Genomic DNA, 14,845 nt, shown 5'->3' with positions numbered 1-14,845 from the left:
CGGGCGGCCGCGCCGCTCCCGGAACATGGCGGGGCCGCGGCGCGTGTGCGTGCGAGGGAACGAGGGAGCGAGTGTGCGCGGCCGGGGGGGGCGCTGCCGGGAGCCGGGCGGGGTGGGGGCGGGGCGGGGCGCCCCCAGCCCGGGGCCGCGGGTAGGCAGCTTCGCGGCGCGGGCGAGCCGGGCCCCGGCGTTCTCGGACCCTCGGGCCGCCGGGCTCTTGGAGCTAGTGCGAGGGTAATACGGTGTGACGCAGCCTCGAGGTTCCCAAAGCGTTGAATAAACGGTTGTACAAAGAGGTCACCGAAGCCCAGCTGACAGCTGTTTTAATAATAACAGTAAGAAACAGTTTAGGACGGGAAGTTGACACTCTTGCACCCGTAGAAACCGTAGGAAACATTTTAAGCGGTGTTAGCGGTCGAGAGTGTAATTTCCACCCTGCGGACGCAGTGAAAAGGGTCGCAGACCCAGAGATCCTTAACACTTCGGAATCGGCTCTAATCCTGAAGTTGAAGTGAACCTGAGTTCTCAGTCATGTGTCCTTTTTTATTTTAAAACGGTTTATGTAAATTATAAAAGAAGGCGAACTGGTGAAATAGCTATTTTAAAATAAATTGTTGATTAAAAACATATGATCATATAGGCTCTTAAAAATCTTGGGCACTGATCTGTTTCAGTTTCTTCAGTCTTTATACAAAGGCTTTCCTGGAGATTAGCTCAGAACTGGCAGAACATGTGCTATATTGGTGCCAAGTGGCTTAAAAAACAAAATGAGATAGTGTCGACTGTGTAAGATCAAGTCGTTATATTAGCTAAGCTTGTTGGGAAAAGTCTTTAATTTGGGCTAAACGCAAAAACATGTAAACATTCGAAATGTTTCATAGGCAAGGGGGGGAAGGCTTTACTGAAAGATCTTTTATAGTCGACACAAGCAGTAACCAAATTTCTAAAGGTCTGCAGACGGTTGACTGAGTAAGGTCAAGCCTAACTATTCGGGGTATGTGTTCTATTTTAGGGACAGGCAAGGTGTTAAAATGAAGTAAAACCTAAGTAGTATTCATGGAAGGAAAAGAGCAGGATGCCTGTAATGTTCTTAATCTCTCTGGATTCCATAGTTGTTGTTAGGATGGTTTTATGAACAAGCAGAGCTGGGAAAGTGGAAATCTCTGGGTGTGTATTCCTCGAAGACTATTTGAGGCAGAGTAAAGAAAATAAAGTATTCAGATGAGGAAAGAACTTAGTAGGTGGAAATACATTGTGTGGTCTTTGATTTTAGTTCTTTAATACCAGGAAGGGGGAAAAAAGCTTGAATTTTGCTTGGAGACGAGCGCCCAACTGGTGGAATGAATTTAAAAGGAAGATGTTTTTATCAAATTGTTTATGTTACTTTTTTTTTTTTTTTGCTATAGAAGTTGCTGTAAAAGGTAACTGATAATCTTCGAGGTAGACTGGAGAAATAGGGATATTTGGAAAACTCTTCATTGGAAAAGAGGTTTTTATTCTATAGAATAAAAATAATAGTAAAAATGTTCAGTTTCTTGGTATGAGTTGATGAGTAGTTAAATTTTCTGTAAGCCATTCTTATGTTTTAAGAGCATTGTTTCAGGCTAAAAGGAGAATGAATAGTGAGATTAATCATGTCCATCGTAGTCCATAAAAGGTTTAGACAGCTTTCTGTATATAAACTTGATGCTACTGAAGCAACATCTATCAGATAGACATGAAGAATTTATCCAGTAATTGCAGTAGGTTGCTTAATAGCTATGACACCACCTTCTGACTTGGAACTTGTTGCGGAAGCTGACATCAACATGTATTTGTAAAATGCTTGTACTCTGTAAAGGTTGTAGTTTAGAGATTTATCCTTAAAACTGGAAGAGACCTCAGATTTTCTAATCCGTTTCCCTCATTTTACAGATGAGAAAATAAAGGCCTGGTAAGGGGGAATGACTTACCCAAGTCAGCACAGCTAATTAAAACAGTCTGTGGTTTGGCCTAGAGATTTTTTTTTCTGAAGACGCTAATTTGCTTCTTTCTTTAAGAAGTAGCTTTATGGAGTAGTGGAAAGAACAGGCAAATAAAAGTGAGAAGGCCAGGGTTTACATTCTTGATTTGTCACTTCCTAACTGTGGTTTTTGATAAATCATACTTTCAGAACCTTGCCTTTGTAATCTGCAAAAAATAATTTTCCTACACAATTTACAGGATTGTTTGATGGAACAAATGTGATTACATATGGAAAGCACATTATATACTATAAGCTTTTATCTATATAAAAAGTGGTGACATTATTTTTAAAATAAATAACAGTTTTCTACTGTATTATCCTAAGGTGTCTAGATCCTAGGTTTTTGCTTAGCCTTAGCTTCATTGTTTTGAGCACCTGCTGTTTTATAGATTATAACTCCCTGTAGATAACATTTTCTGATCCCTACTTAGTTCTAATCTTAGTAAAGCTTCTTATGAACATTTTAAATATTGCGGTTGTTAGAGCCTGACTTCCTCTGGAGAATATGAAGTTTCTTCGTATAGCATTTGAAAACATTCTCATATACACTCATGCATGCATAATCTGTTTCTTTAACAGGCAGTGGCTTTTTAAAAGTAATAGTGAAAGTATCTTAGTAGCAATGTTAATTTGTTGCTAGTTTCTAGATAATGGCAATAACAGGAGGTAATTTCCTTTATAAACTCAGCTTTTGAGTACTTCATGTTAAGGTTATCTTGTAGATCTAAAATATAAGTGCAGAAATGTTAAGACACTGTTGACTTTTGCTGTTAGGTTTAAAGACCTTTTTCTTTTAGCACTTTAAATCGATAATACTGGGAACATCATTGTAGTATTGTAGTGTTACATACATGGATTATTTGTAACCTTGAAGCTAAAGGTTATGATAAACATTTGTTGAGCATGTAGAATCTGCACGTATCTGTGTTCAAAGTTTTAAGTGAAATATTTCAGATAATTTTCATAATAACCCTGTAAAACAGATACTGTGGCTGAGGAAAATGAGGCTTTGAACTGTTAAGTGGTGTACAGATATTCACAGACCAAAAAAAGTGACAGACTCTGCTGTCCCCATTCTTAACCATTTCTCTGTATTCTACCTCTAAGAGTGTTCAGCTGATTTTGAGAAGTTTTAGGGCAGTTTTTAAGTTTCTGACTTTGTGAAAAATTTGGTGGGGTGGGGGGCAGCATTCTACCTTCTACTATGTTGGTTAAAAAACAAAAAGAAAAGAAAATACCTTATGAGAATTGTGGAAAACAGTCCAGCAAGCCTTTTAATGAGATGCTGATGTAGTTGGGTTTTTTTATGTTGTCAGAAGCAAATTAGTCTCGCCAGCAACAGAAGGACTACAGTTGTTAGTACTAAGAGGCTGTTCTAACAGACTCCACCTTGATATTGATGTTCATTGTTCTAAGGAAACATACTTTAAACAGAGTGACTGAAGGAAAAAGATAACTAACCAAATTCATTTGGGACTTTTATAAAGGAATAGATCCAGCAAGAGTAAATATGAGTTTGTCCAGGTTAGAAAATAGCAACCAAAACTAGGTTTTCTGATTAGTGGAACCTCCACAATTCTAAGAAATTCAAATTTAAGTTCTTAGAGAATTAGGTTTAAATACAGAAATGCTTCCAAATTGAGGTAAATAGAAGAGGTAAATTATGAAGCTGCAAGTTGCAAAATCATTTTTCTTCGGCTTTTAAAAATTGTGTCTTTTTTTGGCCAGTCCCTTAATATTTGTTTATTGCACTAAAATTGTTTCAAAATATGTAGTAGTTTACATTTCTGTTTATCAGTTTGTATTTGGGCCACAATTGGGGGAGATACCACAAATACTTGTGATAAATACTATGTTGTTAAACTACCTTATTGCTTGAAAGAGTTGGGAGAGTCCTGTAGCTTCTTACATTTCAGATTGTTGTTCTTCCTACATAGGAGTTTTTTTGGCATTCTGACTTCTAATAGAGAACAAAAACCATGTGTGTGTGGCTCTCTCTTTCTAGAAATAGCTGTAGTAACTCACGATAAAAGATAATAGTATGTAAAAAATTACAGTGTTCTGTAGTTCATGAAGTACGTTTTATATCCGATCTCTTGAATTTCACAGCTACTCTGAGATCAGCAAAAAATCCGCTAATCTAATGATATTGAACCATGGATAGGATCCAGGTTAAAATTCTCTGGAGTAATGCTAGACTCCTTTGAAATGCACTCGTGAAAGAGAAGCATTAGCAAATCTGAAGGAAGAGGAAAGAAATACCTACTTTTATTCTCTCTTCCACCAAAGCCGCATTGTACACAGCTTTCTTCCATTCTGTTCTACCACTTCTGAAACTTTAACAAGCAGGGTAGGAGTAAATACTAAAAACATTCTTTATACCACTTTACTAATTAGTGCTGGTGGTTAATGATGTCACTTAGATGAGAAAATTTAAAATTTACAGAATGTTTCCTACCGTAATTTGCACAAAAATATTGTAACTAGGAATAAAGCCTTGGCTTATATTTTAATATTATGTACTAAAGTCTTGCAACCTCTGAGTTAAAATGAGTTCTTTTTACCAGAGTTTAATTTTGACTATTTGGAAGTTACTTGGTGATCAAAGAAAAGACCTTTTATTGAGCTTTAGTATTCTAGGTACTGTTAGATACTTACATATGTGTTATTTTAATATATGATGAGAATAGATATTTTACATATCTAGTTATGAAGAAACTTCAAAAAGTTGTTACTGGAATGTCTCCAACTCTAGGTGCTATTACTCAAGAACTAACTTAAAATTTGTAAGTGTTATATAAATGTAATTTTATTACTTTGAGAAAAATTTTTTCTTAAGATCAGCCCAATTCGTTTGTAGATTGATAGCTGAGGTGATCACCCAGTAGTGGTTCTTCAACCTTCAGAAATTATCCCTGTCTTCCAGAATTCATAAAAACATCCCAAGAATGAAGATGAGTGTTCTCTTTAAGCTGCAGTCCAACAGGACAAAAAATTACCTCTTTGCCTTCTATTTGTGCTCATGCTGTTGAAAGTAAACAATTGTTGGTTACCAATTAAAATTTGTGTCATTACATTTAAGTTAGATTACCGCTGTCATTTTACATCCAAGGCTTTCATCTTTAATTGCGGTATGAAGGGTTTGATTTTAGCTACAGGAATTTGGATCATTAGCTAATACATGGAGAAATAATCATTTGCATTTTCTCTTCTGTGAATTGATACTTCATATCCTTTGGTCAGAGGCATAATTACAAATGTCCTGTGATTGATAATGGATTCTCCACATAACTTTTCATTCACTCTTTACCATTACCTTGTGAAGTTTATCTTGTTGCCATTATACAGATGAGTTTAAATCAGTGTCTGTATTGCTCCTTTACAAAACTGCACATTCAAAGAAGCTGATATTATTAAGAGAAAAAAAGGTAAAATGATAGATAAAATATGAGCCTTTATGGGGAAAATAATTGTTTTGTATTATGGATTTTTACAAGGAGTGAAAGTTCTTGAATGATCCAGTCTGACAGTGTGACAGATTATCTCTGGATATTGAATATGAAAGTAACCAGAATTTCTTTTATTTTTCTGTATTTTCAAGTTTTGCCACAATGAGCTAGTATTATGGATATAATCAAGAAGGTTTTAAACACTGCATGTTTAGTTAACAAATTTTAAATAAATGTTTCTATGAACGCTATTGCATTTAGCGTTGAGGCAGGAGTTTAGAAAAATATAAGCGAAGACAATATCATAGGTTGTTTTTTTTTAAAGGATTTACACTCAGTGAACAAAACATAGACATGTGGAATAGGCGAACAGTATTATTGTTTAGTCATTCAAATTGCTTTCTAGTTGGTGTAGAAAGGAACATGGTGAGCCCTCGAGGACATGGATCATGTCTGTCTTGTTCATTGTTGTACAGTAGATTCCATCACACTGTAAAGGATCACCCCGATGCTAATGACAGGAGGATGGTCTGACTGGCAGAAGAGGATGAACTGGGACTAAGGGAGAAAAGATGAGTAGCAGCTGAAAAAGGCCATGATTGCTAGGAAGAAGAGCTTAATAAAAATTAATTTCCAAGATGGGGAGTAATGTAATACAGATTTTCTTAGAAAAGAATTCGAGGTCGTATAGAATTCATGTAGGAGACAAAGAGATCATTGAAAAGGTGCTTAGGTTTTAAGGTTTTAGGTGCCAATGCTAAGCACATATCTGAAGAAGACTTCTTGTATGGAGCTTAAAATCTAGCTGCAAGAGATAATTACTTAAAACAAGGACCCATAATTACAGAGAGGTTCTGTAAACATTTGGAAGTTATACTGCAAATTTTTTAGTGAAAGAACCTATGGCTTTCAGGCTCTGAGATGGGTCTGTCCAAAAAAGACTAAGAATCACTGACTTGGAAATTTAAGTTGAATTTTTGATGTAGAACTGTTACATTCTTAAATAGTCCTAATTTGTGTTTTTAGGCATTTATTTTTTATAGTATATTTCTTTTCATAGATAGAGTTGTTTAACATCAGTATCATCAGTGAGATTTGCCTTTTTTATCCACAGTTCATAACATTTACATGATTATATTTCAGGAAATGTTTTATTTTAAAAATAAAACCAAATACATACATATTGTTTGTCACTGGGGTTGGAGTTTCCATAGTACCACACTTTTCTTGTTACTTACTTTTGCAGCTGTTAAAAGACAGTGAATTTACCATGCTTTGGTCCCTCAGTACCATATTTCTTATTCTTCTCCTCAGTATACTTTGGCAGGGAAACAGTTTATAATCCTAAATTGCCCTGACTAAAAGAGCAACCAATAATACTACTACCCTAAGTCAGTTTAGAGCATGTTTTCTCTTAAATGCCCTATATGCAGTTATCCTGAATTCTTTCTTTTTATTGAGGTCTGGTTGATTTACAATATCAATCATATTAGTTTCAGGTGTACAACATAGTGATTCATATCTTTGTAGATTATACTTCATTTAAATTTGGCAGTTGTCCTGAATTCTTGTGTGGAGTATAGCAAGTGGGTTTATGTTGGAGAGTGTGCAGAAGACAGAGGTAGCAGGTCAGGACTAAAGGCCCAGACAGTTCAGCCCTGGTGTGAAGTTGTATGGAAGCTACAACTTTGGCTATAGTTGAAGTAGTGCTAATAACCCATCTTATTGTTGGGTCAGGGTGGGAATGATGTGGTATGTGGATTAGAAATAACTTAATACTTCCATAAGTTTTGCTCTCTTGGGCGGGGTACTGATTTCAGTACCTCTAACTGCATAGAGAGTTTGGGTGTAGATAAAGATGATTTTCAGGATCTCAGACTTACATTGCAGAAGCCATGATTATCATAAACGATTCTGGTTTTTTATGCCATATCCTTTATCTCAAATCTCTCTTTTTTTAATGTGCCACTATTCAAACTGCACCCAATTAACCAATTAGAAGTCTTTTCCTTTCATTTAAAGCTGAAGTATGTACCTATCATTTATAAAGAAAGCCGTTGGGACTTTCCTGGTGGCGCAGTGGTTAAGAATCTGCCTGCCAATGCAGGGGACACAGGTTTGAGCCCTAGTCCAGGAAGATCCCACACGCCGCGGATCAACTAAGCCGTGCGCCACAATTACTGAGCCTGCGCTCTAGAGACCGCGAGCCACAACTACTGAAGCCCGCGCGCCTAGAGCCCGTGCTCCGCAGCAAGAGAAGCCACCGCAATGAGAAACCTGCGCACCACAACAAAGAGTAACCCCTGCTCGCCGCAACTAGAGAAAGCCCGCACACAGCAGCGAAGACCCAGTGCAGCCAAAAATAAATATTAAAAAAAATAGAAAGCCGTAAAAATGAGGGCATTATTTGGGATTAAAGTGTGAGTAGTACTGAGAATGCCACCAGGCGTATGATCTGTTGAGTAGATGGGCTGCTTGTCTTTTGAGGGGCAAAAGTAAAATACCAAAAACTTTTTTAAATTTTGAAATAGTTCAAATAATTTAAAAGGTACAGAAGATAGCATAGTGAGAGCCTTCTACCTATCACCAACCTTAAGAATTACAATTCAGTTGAACCCCCCTGTATACCTTTCCTTGAGCCATTTCCTCACTTCCTCAGGCAAATTCCTATCTCCCTCTTTGCACAAACTTTTCCCAACAGTGGATCTGCCCTTTCCCTAGACCTATGTAGATTTGTTTCTTTATGCAAAGTTCACCACAGTGACCTTTTCCGTTTCAATTCTATTACATATTTTTTCATTCTCTGCCCATTTTTATTTATTTATGTACTTATTTATGTATTCATTAATTTATATTTTTGGCTGCATCGGGTCTTAGTTGCGGCACACGGGATCTTTTGTTGCGGCGCTCAGGCTTCTCTCTAGTTGTGGCGTGCGGGCTCCAGAGCATGTGGGCTGTGGTTTGCGGCACGCGGGCTCTCTAGTTCAGGCGCGTGGACTCAGTAGTTGTGGTGCGAGGGCTCAGTTGCCCCACGGCATGTGGAGTCTTAGTTCCCCGACTAGGGGTCAAACCCGCATCCCCTGCATTGGAAGGGGACCACTGGACCACCAGGACCACCAGGGAAGTATCTCTGTTGCATATTGTGTATAACAGTAAGAGCAGCCTCACTAGAGGAGTTGAAAATAAGATTTGTATACATGAGGTAGAAATCTACCTTAAAATCTAGGCAAAGTAAAGACTTCACTGCACTATATGCAGAACAGATTGGCAAAGTAGATGTGAGAGTAACCTAGTGACATTATCATTTTAGGAAGATTAGCCTGGTAGCAGCGGTGTGGAGCAGTGGTCTGAAAGGAAGTGTGAGTTGCTAACTCATTTTGACTGGCTTTTTTCCCTTCTAATTACCCTATGTTAGTGAGATTTTGTTCTGCTTCCAAACACTGCTATTTTGCAGGAAGAGAAAGGAGCTGGTGGCAAAATGCTTAATTTTGAGTGCTTCTAGTTTTCAGGCTTTGGGGGGTTGCTCTTGCCCCCTTTTAGAATCTGTTGACAGTGAAGTGAATACGTAGTGGTGGTTAGTTCTCTACTTTCAGTATTGTAATTTTTCCACCGCCCGGTGCCAGAGATGCAAGTCAAGCTGCCTCACCATTTTCTCTGGGCTGTTGCAGCCCTCTGCTGGTCTACGGAAGTTGCACATTTAGAGCCCTGTAGGGCTAGAAAGAGGTCAGTAAACCCAGCAACTCATTTTTAGAATCTTAGAACCTTAGAAGTCATTTATGTCAACTCCCCATTGCAGATGAGTGTTTTATATGTCGACCTCTGCATCTGGAAATGACTGGATATATAAATATGTGTACATACCGAGGGCAAATAGATCATTGTAAACCCAGCTGCCTGTATTACTTTCTTTAAAAATTCTAAATGCATTGTTAGAATGTGATCCTTTATGGTCCACTGTTTGACAGTGCCAAAAAAATCTTTTTACCACTAATCTCTTTTGTAAATATTATCTAATGAAGTAATGAGAATTTTATTTTTAAAAAATTTGAGGTATTGTTTAGTCATTACTATTGGAAGATAAATATAACAGATAAATGCTAATTGTTTCTTTTAAATTATTTTCAAAGCATTTTTACTTCTTGTTGCTGATGTCATTCTAGCCTCCTTGCTCTTGCTGACTATTCCTTCCCACCTCACAGTCTGGTCGTTACAATTGAAGTGGTCTCCGTGTCTCTCCTGTAATTCCTCTTTAGTGTGTCTTCCAGAGTTTCACCAATGGCACTTTTTTTCCCCCCATGGCACCTTTTTAAACATGCTGCTTGAATTGTGTCACTGCCTTTTTTTAAAGCCTTAAATTGCTTTTGTCATCATAAAGATCAAACAACACAATGACGAGGTGCTTCATGTTGCTCCCTTCCTCCTCTTTAGCCTCATTTTCTACCCTATTGTGTTTCAGTTTTTGCTGTCCCTTCAATGTGGTCTGCTATCTTTCGTGGGCGTGTGTAATTTCTTGGTCTGGAATACAATCATTTTCTTGTGGGAAAATGTTATGGAATAGCTGCCAGAAAACATTGTGCTAAAAATCAACCATGGCTTACTTTGGGAAGGTATGATATAGCAAGCATGATCCCTTGGTTGTTTACATTTCAAGCAGTTTGGCTGCCTAAATCTTACTCTGTTTCATACTGTTGGTTTACCTTTGTGGAATTTTGAAGGTAATACACACATAGAGCTAAACCAAATAGACTATTTACAGTGCATTTACTTGGTATAGTCTTCTAAATTAACTGCCATGCTCAGCTTTCCGAAGGAGATAATATATAGCAACACCAACCCAAAGTGCAGCCTATATTTACTGGATTGAGCTTCTGTCCTGAATCTTTTGCTTCCTTTCCTATTCTGATGGCTGGGTTAGAAAACATAAAACACATGAAAGTACCTTTTACCTCTTTCCCTCTTCCTCTCTCTAAAGTAGTTCTCTCACCTGCCATCTCATTATTTTTTCCCCGTGGGTTCTAACCAGAACACTGTAGTTCTCCAGAGCAAACCAAGTGTAAGTCGACCTATTTTATTATTTTAAAAATTTTTATTTGTAGATTATACAAGGAGTACATGCTCATTATAAAAGTTAATATAGAACTGTATAGGGCTTCCCTGGTGACGCAGTGGTTAAGAATCCGCCTGCCAATGCAGGGGACACGGGTTCAAGCCCTTGTCCGGGAAGATCCCACATGCCACGGAGCAACTAAGCCCGTGGGCCACAACTACTGAGCCTGCGCTCTAGAGCCCGCAAGCCACAGCTACTGAGCCTGCGTGCTGCAACTACTGAAGCCCGCACGCCTAGAGCCTGTGCTCCGCAACAAGAGAAGGCACCGCAATGAGAAGCTTGCGCGACAAAACGAAGAGTAGCCCCTGCTTGCCACAACTAGAGAAAGTTTGCGTGCAGCAATGAAGACCCAACACAACCAAAAATAAAAATAAAAAAATTTATGTTTAAAAAAGTTAATATAGAACTGTATAAAGTAGACCATAAACATTCCTTAAGGACTTTAAAAAATATCGTCTTAAGGGCAGTGTTGAGGACAGTTTATTTTAAAGGATGTGGATGTTTTCATCTTTTTCATGCTGTTGATTAAATTTGTGATTTTGATGATACTAATTTCTTGGTCTGGAATACAGCCATATTATTCTTGTGGGAAAAATGTTATGGAATAGCTGCCAGAAAACATCGTGGTGAAAATCAACCATGCCTTACTTTGGGAAGGTATGATAAAGCAAGCACAAACCCTTTTCATAGACTGAATTCTCACTTGAATTGTTTAAGTAGTTGAGGTGTTAGGGAGGTACAGTTAATATCCCAGAAGCATGACCATTTACCATGAGGCCTTTTCCATTATTTTTTAAGACCACTTTTTAAGTGTGAGGGAATTAAGCTTTTGGTCTTTGTGCAAGTAGGAAATGTTTAGTATTTATGTCTAATGGTTTACTTTTTTTGCGTGGGGGAACACAGCAATAAGGATGTCATTGTTTAGTACTTTAAGCTATCATTTTTGTATTCATAGAAAAATAGAATGGAGTGAAACTGTTCTAAATATCTTATTCTGGAATCAGAATTTTGGAAAAATAGGAGATCTTCAATGTTATCTAGCCTAACTCTCAAGAAGAAACAGATACTGAGAAGTGATGAAGGTCAACCAAAAAGTCAGTGGTAGATCTCAGCGTAGAATCTTGGACATCAGGCTCCCAGATCAAATCAGAGAAAATAATAGTCACTTTCCTAACTGAATGACTCTTTTTTTTTTTTCTTTTTTAAAGGATGAGCTCCATGACCTTTATTTATTTATTATTTTTTAAAGTAACCATTTTATTTTGGCTGCACTGTGCTGCATGCGGGATCTTAGTTCCTCGACGAGGGATCGAACCCATGACCCCTGCTGTGGAAGTGCAGAGCCTTAACCACTGGACCACCAGGGAAGTCCCTACTGAATGACTCTTAAGGGTCATTGAATTCTGTTGCTGGTCCTTTACTGGTTACCTTTTTTTCTCAAAAAAATTTTGGAGGAAGCATTTTTACCCTCAGCATAGCTGCAGCCCAGTGGAAGCTGGAGCAGGAAAAAAGTTAGCAATTTCCATTCCATGCTTACGGTTTTAGCTTTACTTTCTTTAGGTAGGATGTAAAATTGCTGGTAAATTTAGAGGGCAGCATTTGAATATTTTATATGCACCAAGGACTATGTATGCTAAGATATTTTATTTACTTCTCATAGCCTTATTATTTGAGCATTACCATTGCATAATATAGATGAAGAAATTAAGATTAAAAATTTAAAAGTAAAAATAAAAAGATTAAGAAATTAAGTGCATCTTCTGGGGACTTCTGGACTATGAGGCAGACTGGGGATGCTCCCTTCTATTTTAGTAATGTATACGGAAAGCTAGATAAAAATAAAATATTTAAAAAACACAGCTGAGCTTGAAAGCAAGAAAGAGGAATCTGCAGGTGCCTGAAATGGAAAAAGAACTCAAAGTCATAATAGGAAGCAGAAATTGAAGCCCTGTCCTATAAAGAAAATAGACAGATACCTTCTCAGTGTGTGAGCTTTAATGCAGCCCTGGAACCCACAGGCCCAGGAGTGGCAGGGAGCTGTGCCCAGACCAGGAAGGGTCTGAATTATTTATGAATGGGGCCTGAAGAAAAGTCTACCAGCTTAGGGTTATATTTCCTGGTGTGTCTTCTTATCCTTTTATCGTCAACCATTTTAGTATCCTTTTTTGGTCTCTTTTACAAAGTATGTTGCTGAATCTTATTTTTATCCAATCTCAGAGACTCGTATCTTTTTTTTTTTGCGGTACGCGGGCCTCTCACTGCTGTGGCCTCTCCCGTTGCGGAGCGCAGGCTCAGCGGCCATGGCTCACGGGCCCAGCCACTCCGCGGCATGTGGGATCCTCCTGAACCGGGGCATGAACCTGTGTCCCCTGCATCGGCAGGCGGACTCTCAGCCGCTGCGCCACCAGGGAAGCCCAGAGACGCATATCTTTTAATTAATGAGTTTAATCCATTTTCATTTATTGTAATAAATGTAATAAATTTATTGTACACAAATATTGGAAATTATTTACATTCTATTGACTATCTTTATTCATCTTCTACAGTTTCTTAATCTTATAAATATATTTTAAAATATATTTTAAAATATATATGTTTTCTTTCCTCCAAACAAGAGAAGTACTGTAACCACTTTCTCACTTCCTCTAGTCTCCTCCACCCCACCTCCTACCCCACAACGTCCCAGCAGCCATGTTGACGTTTTGTAGAATTTTATTTCTGGATTGTTAGGGGTATTCTTCAAGCATCCATCCGTCTGTCATTTTTGTTTTTGTATGAAATATTAGGTTTATTAGGTTATTTACTCTAATTCCCATACATCACACGGTAGTTCTCATAGGTTTATTTCAGTTATTTTTTGAGTGCCTACTTAAAAGCAATTTTCAAGCAGGGTGTTTGTATATATACATTACAAGGCCTTTTTATGCCTGAAAATATCATTCGTTAACCCTCACTTTTATTTTTTTTAATTTTTATTATTTTTTTAACATCTTTATTGAACTCTCACTTTTAAATGATAGCTTAGTGTGATTAAAGATTTTTGGTTTGAAATTTTTTCCCTTAACATTTTGAAATGTTACTGCATTGCTGTCTTGCCTCTGATGTTGCTTTTCATAACTTCTGATGTCAGTTTGATTTCCTGGGTGTGTGACCTGCAGTTCCCCTCTAGAAGATTTTGAAATTTTTGTTTATCTTTTTTAGTTTATAGTGTGTCTGAGTGTAGTTCCTTTCCTGTCTTGTTTGGCCCTTGAATTCATATTCACTGATTCATTCTTTCATTCAGCAAATATTTATTGGAAGTCTACTGTGTGCCAGGTTATATTCCACACACTTTAATCTGAGATCTTTGATCTTTCCTCAGTTCTGGAAAATTATTGGTAATTTTTTCAAATATCTTCATTTTTTCTTCTTCTGGGAATTCTATTATATGGATTCTGTTACTTCTAATATCTCTTCTTTAATATTTTCCTTTAAAAAAAAATCCCTCTCTGATGCCTTCTGCAACTGTCCTCTGCCTGATCTTCTAGCTCACTTACTCATTCTTCGGGTTTTTCTTTCTATTATTTATGTAACCTGTAGAGTTGTTTATTTCAATCATTGTACTTTCATACTCTGTATTTCTTCTTGGTTCTGTTTAGTCTTTCTGCATATTATCAGTCTTCTCTTATTTCTTTGAGGATTTTAAATGGTTTAAAAATTTCTTCAGACGTCTGTCCCATTAATTCAGCTTCATATAGTATAGATGGTTTAGTTTGAGTTGAGATTTTTTTTCAGTGGGGAAACCAACAAAAAAATTAAGCAGGTCAGTGGTAGCATCTGGTTTTTAGTTTTAAGAGATCTGATCACTGCTTGTAGAAGGGGTGTGTGTGTGTGTGTGTGTGTGTGTGTGTGTAAGAGAAGGAGGAAGGGAGGAGTAGGGTAAGAATGGAAGCAGGGAGATAATTTGAAGAGTTTTTGCACTAGCCTATCCAGGTGATCTTGGTGGCTTGGGGTGGGTAGCAATTGATGTGGAAAGACATGGATTTAATTTGAGATGTGCTTTAGAGATGGAGTCAACGTTTCTGAATTTTTGGCTTAAGTGATGGATGGAGGGTGGTGCCATTTGAAATGGAGAAGATGGGTAGGTGAGGAAGTTTGACAGAAAATTAAGAATTCTCTATAGTATTATTTTGGTTTGGTATGCCTATTAGACATCCACGTGAAGATGTCAAGTAGGCAGTTGGATATACAAATACAGAGTTTTAAATGAGGACGAGAGTTATGGATTTGGAAGTGAGTAGCACT

The 14,845-nt window shown here is 37.6% G+C and overlaps 1 protein-coding gene across 4 annotated transcripts in view; it reads left to right on the top strand.

Moving 5' to 3' along the window:
* ANKRD12 (ankyrin repeat domain 12) overlaps window positions 1–14,845 on the top strand; it is a 115,245-nt gene that overhangs the window by 369 nt on the left and 100,031 nt on the right. The window lies entirely within an intron of this gene.

Source organism: Delphinapterus leucas, chromosome 14 (genome assembly GCF_059928025.1).
Source record: "Delphinapterus leucas isolate spDelLeu-1000000601 "Yukka" chromosome 14, BTC_Dleu_Yukka2, whole genome shotgun sequence".
Lineage (NCBI taxonomy): Eukaryota > Metazoa > Chordata > Mammalia > Artiodactyla > Monodontidae > Delphinapterus > Delphinapterus leucas.
The sequence above is the reverse complement of the archived record's forward strand: the minus strand, read 5'-3'. Positions and strand labels throughout refer to the sequence as shown.